Raw genomic sequence first — 12832 nt, 5'->3', positions numbered from 1 at the left:
TTTTTTCAAGGGCTTGACAGTATGCATTGAAAACCTAATAGTTACCATGAGCGTAAAGTACATGCAAAACAAAACGCAACATGGAAATAGTCAAAGTCTTCTTGTTTTGTAAATATATATATATATATTTTTTTTAAATGACTTTATTTTACAAAACACAGATAAATGTAAAGATTTTAAACATTTTTTGCTTAAAATTATACATTTTTGTCAGTACTGTTTTTTCAGACAGTAAAATAATTTTTACATAAAACTATGTGAATATATTTTTTAGTCAGTACTTGATTTTTTTCAAGGGCTTGACAGTATGCATTGAAAACCTAATAGTTACAATAAGCGTAAAGTACATGCAAAACAAAATGCAACATGGAAATAGTCAAAGTCTTCTTGTTTTGTAAATATATATATATATATATATATATATATATATATTTGTTTTCTTTATTTCATGGACTTCATACAGTCTGTGAGTTGTTTCTGGGGGAGTGCAAGCCTCTGGGGTTAGCATCCCACTATCAGTGACTGCATATTATGTCTGTTCTTTTGTGACTGGGTTATCTCACTCAGGATGATATTTTCTAGATGCAGCCATTTTCTTAAGAATTTGGTTAAGTCATTGTTTCTGGTGGCTGAGTAGTATTCCATTGTGTATATGTACCACAATTTTTGTATCCATTCATTTTCTGAGGGACGTCTGGGTTCCTTCCAGCTTCTGGCTATTATTAATAGAGCCGCTATGAACATTGTGGTGCATATATCTTTGTTGTGTATTAAAGTGTCTCTGGGGTATATGCCCAGAAGTGGAAAGCTGGGTCTTCAGGTAGTACTATATCCAATTTTCTGAGGTATCGCCAGACAGATTTCCAGAGTGGTTGTATTAGCTTGCATCTCCACCAACAATGGAGAAGTGTTCCTCATTCTCCTCAGCCTCGCCAGCATCTGCTGTCATCTGAGTTTGGATCTTGGCCAATCTGACTGGTGTGAGGTGGAATCTCAGGGTTGTTTTGATTTGCATTTCCCTGATGGCTAAGGATGTGGAGCACTTCCTCAGATGTTTCTCGGCCATTCGGTGTTCCTCAACTGAAAACGTTTTGTTTAGCTCAGTACCCCATTTTTTAATAGGGTTATTTGATTCTCTGTTGTCTAGCTTTTTGAGCTCCTTGTACACCTTGGATATTAGGCCTCTATCTGATTTGGTGTTGGTAAAGATCTTTTCCCATTCTGTTGGTTGCCATTTTGTTTTCTTGACGATGTCCTTAGCCTTACAGAAACTTTGCAATGTCATTAAGTCCCATTTGTTAATCTTTGACCTTAGAGCTTGAGCCATTGGTGTTTTGTTCAGAAAATTTTCTCCTGTGCCTATGTGTTCTAAGGTTTTCCCTATTTCTCATCTAATAGTTTCAGTGTATCTGGTTTAATGTGGAGATCTTTGATCCACTTACACTTGAGCTGTGTACAAGGAGATAAGAAAGGGTCTATTTTCATTTTTTTGCATGCTGAGTGTCAGTTGGACCAGCACCATTTGTTGAAAAGGCTGTCCTTTTTTCATTGAATGTTTACTGCTCCTTTGTAAAAAATCAGGTGACCATATACATGAGGGTTCATTTCTGGATCTTCTATTCGATTCCATTGATCCACATGCCTATTTCTGTACCAGTACCATTCAGTTTTCAGCACAATTGCCTTGTAATATAGCTTGAGGTCAGGGATAGTGATTCCTGCAGATGTTTTTTTGTTGTTGTTGTTGTTGTTGTTGAGGATGGATTTAGCTATTCTAGGTCTTTTGTTATTCCATATGAAATTGCACATTGATCTTTCCAGTTCCATGAAGAACTGGGTTGGAATTTTGATGGGGACTGCATTGAATCTGTAGATTGCTTTTGGTAGGATGGCCATTTTTAAGATGTTGATCTTTCCAATCTATGAGCATGGGAGATCTTTCCATTTTCTGAAATCCTCCTCAATTTCTTTCTTTAGAGGTTTGAAGTTCTTGTCATACAGGTCCTTCACTTGCTTATTTAGAGTCACACCAAGGTATTTCATAGTTTTTGTGACGATTGTGAAGGATACCTTTTTCCTAATTTTTTTCTCCACATGTTTGTCCTTTGAGTACAGGAAGGCTACTGATTGTCTGAGTTAATTTTGTATCCAGCCACTTTGCTGAACTTGTTTATCAGCTGTAGAAGTTCTCTGGTGGAATTTTTGGGGTCACTCAAGTACACTATCATGTCATCGGCAAAGAGTGGTGTTTTTATCTCTTCCTTTCCGATTTCTATCCCATTGATCTCCTTTTGCTGTCTAATTGCTCAAGCCAGGACTTGCAGTACTATGTTGAATAGGGAGGGGGAGAGTGGGCAGCCTTGTCGAGTCCCTGATTTTAGTTGTTTGCTTCAAGTTTCTCGCCATTAAGTTTGATGTTGGCTGTTGGTTTGCTGTATATTTCTTTTATTATGTTTAAGGTATGGACCTTGGATTCCTGTTCTTTCCAGGACTTTTAATATGAAGGGGTGTTGGATTTTGTCAAATGCTTTCTCAGCATCTAGTGAGATGACCATGTGATTTTGATCTTTGAGTTTGTTTATATGGTGGATTACATTGATGGATTTCCTTATATTAAACCATCACTGCATCCCAGGCATGAAGCCTACTTGGTCATGATGAATGATCGTTTTAATGTGTTCTTGGATTCTGTTTGCAAGGATTTTATTGAGTATTTTTGCATCCATGTTCATAACTGAGATTGGTCTGAAGTTCTCTTTTCTTGTAGGGTCTTTGTGTGGTTTAGGTACGAGGGTTATTGTAGCCTCAAAAAATGAGTTAGGTAGTATTCCATCTCATTCTATCTTTTGGAGTAGTTTGGAGAGTATTGGTGTTATATCCCCAATAAATGTCTGATAAAATTCTGCACTGAATCCATCTGGACCTGGGCTTTTTTTGGTTGGGAGACTTTTGATGACTTCTTCTATTTCTTTAGGTGTTATAGGGTTATTTAAATGGTTTACTTGGTTATGGTTTAACTTTGCGATCTTGTATCCGTCTAGGAATTTGTCTATTTCCTCCAGATTTCCCAATTTTGTGGAGTATAAGTTTTTGTAGTAGAATCTGATGATTTCTTGAATTTCATCAGTTTCAGTTGTTATGTCCCCACTTTCCTTTTTGATGTTGTTAATTTGTATACTCTCTTTGCCCTCTTGCTAAGGGTTTAACAATCTTTTTGATTTTCTCAAAGAACCAACTCTTGGTTTTGTTGATTTTTTTCAATGGTTCTTTTTGATTCTATTTGGTCTATTTCTGCACTAATTTTGATTATTTCTTGCCCTCTACTCTTTTTGGGTTTATCTGCTTTTTTCTGTTCTAGGGCTTTTAGCTGTGCTATCAGGTTGCTGATGTAAGCTCTCTCCAGTTTCTTTTTGGAAGCACATAGGGCTATGAGTTTTTCTCTCAGTACTGCTTACATTGCATCCCATAGGTTTGGGTATGTTGTGTTTTCCTTTTCGTTGAATTCTAGAAAATCCTTAATTCCGTTTTTTTATTGCTTCTTTGACCCCCCTATCGTTTAACAGAGTGTTGTTTAGTTTCCACGTGTATGTGGGCTTTTTGTTGTCTTTGTTGTTGTTAAAGACCAGTCGTAGACCATGGTGATCTGAGAGAATGCATGGGAGTATTTCAATCTTCTTATATCGAATGAGGCTCATTCTGTGTCCAGTGATGTGGTCAATTTTTGAGAAGGTGCCATGGGGTGGTGAGAAGAAGGTGTATTCTTTTACTTTAGGATAGTATGTTCTGTATATATCTATTAATTCTAGTTTGTTCAAAGTCTCTGCTAGTTTTGCAGTGTCCTTGTTCAGTTTCTGTTTCCATGATCTGTCCATTGGTGAGAGTGGGGTATTAAAGTCTCCCATTATTATTGTGTGGGGTGAAATGTATTTTTTGAGCTTTAGTAGAATTTCTTTTATGAATGTGGGTGCTTTTTTATTTGGAGCATATATGTTAAGGATTGATAGTTTCTCCTGACCGGTTTCCCCAGTAATGAGTAATAAGTGTCCTTCCTTATCTTTTTTGATAACTTTTGGTTGGAAATTTACTTTATTCGATATTAGAATAGCCACTCCAGGCATAGCCTGGCTCATCTGCCACCCGGAATGGCGACTCATAGAGGCTGAGCAACCGGATACAGAGGGGAGCCTGGCCCATCTGCCACCCGGAACAGCAGCTTGTAAAGGCTGAGCAACTGGTGGGTGGGAGACCTGGGCTGCTAGGGAGCAGAGAGATCTCTGCAGAGCACACGGAAAGTGCACCCCCTACCTTGCCCTGCCCTGCCCTGCCCGATCCAGCTACCAGGAATAGAACTTTGGAACTTTTGTTCCCACCCGACGACTCTGAGGCATAGAACAGGGCTCGACCCATCTGCCACCTGGACAAGTGGAGATCCAGGGACACAGACCAGATACAAGGGAAAGGCAAGAACATATCACTGACAACAAAATGGCAAGAGGAAAGCGAAAGAGTATATCCCAAGGAAACCAAGACAACCTGGCAACACCAGAACCCAGCTCTCCCATAACAGCAAACATCAGAATTCCAAACACTCCAGAAAAGGAAGACACAGACCTGAAATCATACCTCAAGATGCTGATAGAGGTACTTAAACAAGAACAAGAGGAAAAGCAAAAAGATTCAGAAGCTTTTAAAGAGGAAACAAGAAAAACACTCAAAGAACTCAAAGAACTAGAGGAAAACAGAATCAAAGAGATGAAGGAATGGAAGAGGGAATTTAAAACAGAAATTGACACAATAAAGAAAACACAAAAAGAGATAACCCTAGTGGTAGAACACCTAAAAAAGAAATCAGGAATCCCAGTAGCAAGCATTTCCAATAGATTACAAGAGATAGAAGAGATTCTCTCAGGGGCAGAAGACAACATTGTAAACATAGACAAAACAGCCTGAGAAGATGCAAAAAACAAAAATCTCCTAATTCAAAATGTCCAGGAAATCCAGGACACAATGAGAAGACTGAACCTAAGGATAATAGGAATAGAAGAGGGAGAAGAGTATCAACTAAGAGGCACAGTAAATATCTTCAACAAAATCGTAGAACAAAACTTCCCTACCCTCAAGAATGAGATGACCATGAGCATAAAAGAAGCCTTGAGAACTCCAAATAGGTTGTACCAGAAAAGAAATACCTCCCGACATATAATAGTAAAAACATCAAGTGCCCAAAGCAAAGAAAGAATACTAAAAGTAGTAAGGGAAAAAGATCAGATAACATATAAAGGCAGGCCAATCAGGCTCACACCCGATTTCTCAACAGAGACTATGAAAGCTAGAAGAGCCTGGACAGATATCATGGACACCCTAGGAGAACACAAGTGCCAGCCCAAGCTGCTATACCCAGCAAAACTATCAATCACCATCGATATAGAGATGAAGATATTTCAAGACAAATCAAAATTTACACAATATCTGACCACAAACCCAGCACTACAACCAATTATAGGTGGAAAACCCAATACAATGTGGGAAAATACAGCCTAGTAAAAACAAGAAAACTCCTAAACAAGAAAACTAAAAGAAGAAAAAGACACAGACACAACTCAACCCACAAAAGCAATAATGGCAGGAAACAGAAACAACTATTCCTTGATATCTATTAACATAAATGGACTCAACTCCCCAATTAAGAGACATAGGCTATCAGACTGGATACATAAACAAAATCCAGCATTTTGCTGCATACAGGAAACTCATCTAAGAGACAAAGACAGACAGTTAAGTTTTTTTTTCATGGTATCCCATATTTGCTGGATGTTTTCTTTCAGGAAAATTTAAAATATAACATCTTCTATGACTGATATATCAATTTCTTTCATTGTACATTCTACTTCTGAAATTCTCTCTTCTTTCTATTGTATTTTTTTGGTCATGCTTGTATCTGTTTTTCCTGTTTATCTTCCTAGGTTTTCTATTTCCTGAATTCTCTCAGTTTGTATCTTCTATATTTTGTTTATTTCCACTTTTAGGACTTGCACCGCTTTTAAATACTTCCTTTACCTATTTAGTCATATTTTATATGTGTTAAATGGATTTATTTGTTCCCTCTTAAAGAGTTCTATCAGTTGGATACAATTTTTCCTGTATTTATGTAAGGCATCAATTAATTTTCTTTTTTCAGGCCTCTATCATCTTTATAATATTAGATTTAAGTTAGGTCTTTTTCTTGTGTTTTATTTGTGTTATGATATTTAGTTCTTAGTGGCCTGTGGTATCAGTGCTTTGGAGGGTTCATATTGTCCTAGCTTTGGTGACTGTGTTCTTTAAAAGTCCTGTAGTCACCTGGATGGTTTTGGTCCTGGTTGTTCCTGTTGTCAGAGGTATTAGTAGGGATATAAACATCAATGGTCCTGATTTGACAGGTCTCTGATAACTCTACTTTGGCTATGTGGTTTGGGACCTTCAGGTCTATATAGTTCAGGAGCTGTAGGACTGATGAATTTGGCAAGAGAGGTAACAGAGGAATAGAGGGCTTCCTGAACCTGTAGGCTTGGAGCTTGTCTGGGAGGACCATGTGATCTGAAAAGATGAGTGTTCTAAAGAAGGCCTACATGTATTACTCAGGTGTCTGATGAAAGTGGAGGACAGGAGGTGGGAAAATAATGGTCCTACTGGGCTAGTAGGCTGCTCAAGAGCATGTGGCTTGGCCCAGAGGGCTCAGAGATTGTGGAAGATTTGGGTTGGGGGAAGTGAGCTTAACATGTATGGTTCAGAATTCTCAGGTCTGATGAAGGTAGATGGAGGGGTTACAGAAGAATGAGGTCCCCTGGGAGAACAAGTTTCTCAGGGCAACTTGGTGTGGTTCAAGTGGTTCCTAGAGCAGGCAGTATTGATGGGGAAAGGGTAGCTTACCTGTTTGGTTCATTATCCAGAGCTCTGGTGAAGGGAGGTGGCAGTAGAATGGAGGTTCCAGTGAGACAGCAGCTTCTTAGCACAGAATGGCTTGGACCAAAGCACTCTGCAAATAGGGAAGATGGAAGGGTGAAAGGAAGCATACCTGTATGGTTCAGGCCATGCATGTCTCATGAAGTGGGAGGAGATGTTGATAGAGAATGGAGGTCCCCCTGGGAAGGAGGTTGTTCGGGGCTTCTGATCATTTTTCTTATGAATTAGCTGTGTTGGAAAATTAATGATATAGTAAAATAGCACTTATTTTTACATAGCCAAACTTGGTCTTTGGATTTTAGAAAGATTCTAGTTTATTTTAGAGCTAAAATCTACTTATAAGTGAGTATATATTATATTTTTCTTTCTAGGTCTGGGTTACCTTAATTGGAACATTTATTTTTTATTTTTGCTTCTTGCATTTGTTTAATTGATTTCATTTCATCCATTTATTTTCTCTTTAAGGACCTCTATCATTTTCAATTAGTTCAGTTTATGATTTTTTTTGCTTTAGCAATATTGGAATATTCAGGGATTGGTGTAGATAGGTGGACTCTGGTGATGCCTTATTGCCATTCTGTTCTTGATTATGTTCTTACACTGTCATTTAACAATCTCTAGGAACCAATTTCTGAGTTTGTTGTTGTTGTATAGTGTTTTTTTCTTGCTCTTTTTCCCTTTGGCTTTCTGTTCTTTGTGTTCTATATCTCTGGTATGCAGCTTCAACTTTGGTCAAGCAGGGAGTATCAGTTAGAGTTGGGGGATAGATTTCTGATAGTTAGCATGGTATTTGGTTCAACTTTTTTCTTATGTCTGACATGTCCTGTATGTCAGAATACATTATCCATTTATGTAGAGGTGTGGTATAGCAACAGGAGGCAAGGAGTAGAAAAGGTGTCAGAACCTTGGGTCTATTTACCCTGAAAGAAAGTTGTTGGTGGGTTCAGATGGCATGCATGGCTCATATCTTGTCTTCCTTGTGTGACCTGCATCCAGACTTTCATTGTCTGTTCAATTAGGGGAATATATATGGAAAGGGCTAGTAGACAGAAGGAGGAATCAGTGAATTGTGTCATGACTTTGAAACAGAGAAAATAGAAGGGATAATAGAGAAGTTATGAACTGGGAGAAAGCCAGTCTCTCAGGCATGCTGACACATCTAAGAGCACAGGTGAGACCACCGCCTCTGCTCAAATTCCTGACCCATGAGGAACCTTCCTGGAGCCCTCAGAACATAGTAACCAAGGAACAATCTCAGACAGGATGCTTCTGGTTTCTGACTGAACCTGGAGCTGATCTAGTAATGAGCACTTTGTACACAGACCTCACTGGAATAGAGCCTGTCTCACAGGAGTGCTGATACAAATGATAGAACAGGTGAGACCACCAACTCTGTTAAAATTACTGGCCCAAGAGAAATCTGCTGGGAGCCCTCAGGTGAAAAAAAACTAAGGAGTAGTCTGGGACAGGATCCTTTTGGTTTCTGCCTGGACTCGGAGCTATCCCTGTGCTACACCAATCTATAACCAGACGCAATTGTGAGATAGCTGGTCCTCCAGAAGTGCAGAAACACCCGAGAGCATAGGAAAGACCACCACCTCTGCACTGAGGGTACTTCCCAGAGCACCCGGGACACAGGAAATGAGGAACAGCCTGGGGAAGGATTCTCCTTGTTTCTGTCTGTGCCTGGAGCTGACCTGGTGCCACAGCACTCTGTACCCAGAAATTGCTGAGAGAGAGCTGGTCTCTCTGTGCTGACACACAGGCTAACAGGAGGGTCAGAATCAGCAATACCAGATAACATCAGAGATAAACAGATGATGAGAGGCAAGTCCAAGCACTTAAGCAACAGAAACCAAGCCAACTTGGCAGTATCAGAAGAAAGTTCCCCCACCACAGCAAGTCCTGGATACCCCAGCACACTTTTGAAGAAAAATTCTGATTTAAAATCACAACTCATGATGATGTTAGAGGACTTTATGAAGGTCATAAATAACTCTCCTAAAAATACAGAACTACACCGGTAAACAGGTAGAAGACTTTAAGGAAGAAACAAAAAAAAAAAAATCAATCAAACACGTGAAGTAATTGAACAAAATGATCCATAACCTAAAAATAGAAGTATAAACAATAAAGAAATCAGTAAAAGAGACAACACTAGAGATAGAAAATCTTGGAAAGAGATCAAGAATCATAGAAAGAAGCATCACTAACAGAATACAAGAGATAGAAGAATCTCAGAGGCAGAAGATACCATAGAAAACATTGAACAAACAGTCAGAAAAAATGTAAAAACCACAATGCTTCTCACTCAAAATGTACAGGAAATCTAGCACACAATGAGATCAAACCTGAGGATAATAGGCATAGAATAGAGTGAAGATTCCCAACTTAACGGGCTGGTAAATATCTTCAACAAAATTATAGAAAACATTGCTAACAGAAAGAAAGAGATGCCCATAACCACACAAGAAGCCTATAGAACTAAAAATATATTGCACTAGAAAAGAAATTCTTCTCGGACTGTCCACCACCAGGAGCAGCAGTGAGCTAGCAGTGGCCAAGCGGTGATCCAGGGACACAGGACTAGAACAGGGGTGAGCCAGCGGTGGTCCAGCGGTGGTCCAGGGGCCCAAGATTGGTGAGGAGTCATTCCGACTGGCCAGGGTGCAGAGAAATCTCTGTGGAGAGATCTCTGCCGAACTCGCAAAAAAGTGCAGTTCCCCAGTTCCCCTCCCCGCCCAGCTCGGTTCAGGGAACCTGTGACCCAGCATCAGGCACCTGGACCACATTGAGTGCAGGGCGTGCCTCACAAGACCTTCCACCACCTGGAGCAGCACTGAGCCAGTGGTGATCCAGGGACACAGGACTGGCTAGGAGGCTTTCCTACTAGCTGGGTTCAGAGAGATCTCTGCAGAGCATGTTAAAAGAGCTGTTCGCCGGTCCCCCTCCACGCACCAGCTCGGTTCAGGGAACCAGTAACCCAGCATTGACACAAGACTGACAACAAGATGGCAAGAGGAAACGGAATGAACGTATCCCAGGGAAACCAAGAAAACCTGGCAACACCAGTACCTAGCTCTCCCAACACAGCAAACAGCAGAATACCAAACACTCCAGAAAAAGAAGACACAGACCTGAAATCATACCTCAAGATGATAATAGAAACCCTTAAACAAGAACAGGAGAAAAAGTGTAAAGAATTAGAAGCTGTTAAAGAGGAAACAAGAAAAACACTCAAAGAAGTAGAGGAAAACAGAACCAAAGAGATGAAGGAATGGAAGAGGGAATTTAAAATGGAAATAGACACAATAAAGAAACACTTAAAGAGACAACTCTAGAGAAACAAAACCTAAAAAAGAAATCAGGAGTCACAGATACAAGCAATTCCAATAGACTACAGGAGATGGAAGAGAGAATCTCAGGGGCCGAAGACAACACTGAAAACAGACAAAACAGTCAGAGAAGATGCAAAAACCAAAAAGCTCATAACCCAAAATGTCCAGGAGTTCCAGGACACAATGAGAAGACCATACCTAAAGATAATAGGAATAGAAGAGGGCAAAAAATATCAACTAAGAGGCACAGTAAATATCTTCAACAAAATCATAGAAGAAAACTTCCCTACCCTCAAGAATGAGATGACCACGAGCAAAAAAGAAGCCTTCAGAACTCCAAATAGGTTGGACCAGAAAAGAAATACCTCCCGACACATAATAGTAAAAACATCAAGCGCCCAAAGTAAAGAAAGAATACTAAAAGCAGTAAGGGAAAAAGGTCAGGTAACATATAAAGGCAGGCCAATCAGACTCACACCCGATTACTCAACAGAGACTATGAAAGCTAGAAGAGCCTGGACAGACATCATGCACACCCTAAGAGAACACAGGTGCCAGCCAAAGCTGCTATACCCAGCAAAACTCTCAATCACCAGAGACATTGCATATTACAATGCAATTGTGCTGAAAACTACATGGTACTGGTACAGAAATAGGCATGTAGATCAATGGAATAGAATAGAAGATCCAGAAATGAGGACGCAAGTATATGGTCACCTGATTTTTGACAAAGGAGCCATAAACATTCAATGGAAAAAGGACAGCCTATTCAAGAAATGGTGCTGGTCCAACTGGCACTCAGCATGCAAAAGAATGAAAATAGACCCTTTCTTATCTCCTTGTACAAAGCTCAAGTGTAAGTGGATCAAAGATCTCCACATTAAACCAGATACACTGAAACTATCAGATGAGAAAGTAGGGAAAGTAGGGAAAACCTTAGAACACATAGGAACAGGAGAAAATTTTCTGAAGAAAACACCAATGGCTCAAGCTCTAAGGTCAAAGATTAACAAATGGGACTTAATGACATTGCAAAGTTTCTGTAAGTCTAAGGACATTGTCAAGAAAACAAAATGGCAGCCAACAGAATGGTAAAAGATCTTTACCAACTCCACATCAGATAGAGGGCTAATATCCAAGGTATATAAAGAAGTCAAAAAGCTAGACACCAGAGAATCAAACAACCCTATTAAAAAATGGGGTACAGAGCTAAACAAAACATTCTCTGAGGAATATCGAATGGCTGAGAAACATCTGAGGAAGTGCTCGACATCCTTAGCCATCAGAGAAATGCAAATCAAAACAACCCTGAGATTCCACCTCACACCAGTCAGATTGGCTAAGAACAAAAACTCAGATGACAGCAGATGCTGGCGAGGTTGCAGAGAAAGAGGAACGCTTCTACACTGTTGGTGGGGTTGCAAACTAATACCACCACTCTGGAAATCAGTCTGGCGATACCTCAGAAAATTGGACATAGTACTACCTTAAGACCCAGGTATTCCACTTCTGGGCATATACCCCAGAGACACTTTAATACACAATAAAGATACATGCACCATAATGTTCATAGCAGCTTTATTTATAATAGCCAGAAACTGGAAAGAACCCAGATGTCCTTCAGAAGATGAATTGATACAAAAATTGTGGTACATTTACACAATGGAATACTACTCAGCCACCAGAAACAATGACTTAACCAAATTCTTAAGAAAATGGCTGCATCTAGAAAATATCATCCTGAGTGAGATAACCCAGTCACAAAAGAACAGACATAATATGCAGTCACTGATAGTGGGAAGCTAACCCCAGAGGCTCGCTCTGCCCCAGAAACAACTCACAGACTGTATGAAATTCAAGAAAAAAAAAAAAAACAAAACACACACAAAAAAATAGTCATGCTCATTCCTTACCCACCAAGAATACACTGACAAATTCTGGGTTGTACCCTGTATTACATGTACTGTATGCTCATTGTTAAAAAAAAAAAATCTTTACACAGTAAGAAAAAAAAATAAAAAATTAAAAAAATAAGTCGTTGACTACTCTTGTAAAAAAAAAAAAAGAAAGAAAGAAAGGGTCTATTTTCATTCATCTGCATGCTGAGTGCCAGTTGGACCAACATTATTTGTTGAATATGCTGTTCTTTTTCCATTGAATGTTTACCACTCCTTTGTCAAAAACCGGATGACCATATACATGAGGGCTCATTTCTGGATATTCTATTCTTTTCCATTGATACATATGCCTATTTCTGTACCAGTACCATGTAGTTTTCAGCACAATTGCATTGTAATATAGCTTGAGGTCAGGGATAGTGATTCCTGCAGATGTTTTCTTCTTCTTGAGGATGGATTTCGCAATTCTAGGTCTTTTGTTATTTTATATGAAATTGCACATTGATCTCTATAATTCAATGAAGTACTGGGTTGAAATTTTGATGGGGATTGCATTGAATCTGTAGATTGCTTTTGGTAGGATGGCCATTTTTAAATGTTGATCCTTCCAGTTCATGAGCAAAATAGACCCTTTCTTATATCCTTGTACAAATT

The sequence above is a fragment of the Micromys minutus genome (assembly GCF_963924665.1).
Source record: "Micromys minutus genome assembly, chromosome: 15".
NCBI lineage: Eukaryota > Metazoa > Chordata > Mammalia > Rodentia > Muridae > Micromys > Micromys minutus.
The sequence above is the reverse complement of the archived record's forward strand: the minus strand, read 5'-3'. Positions refer to the sequence as shown.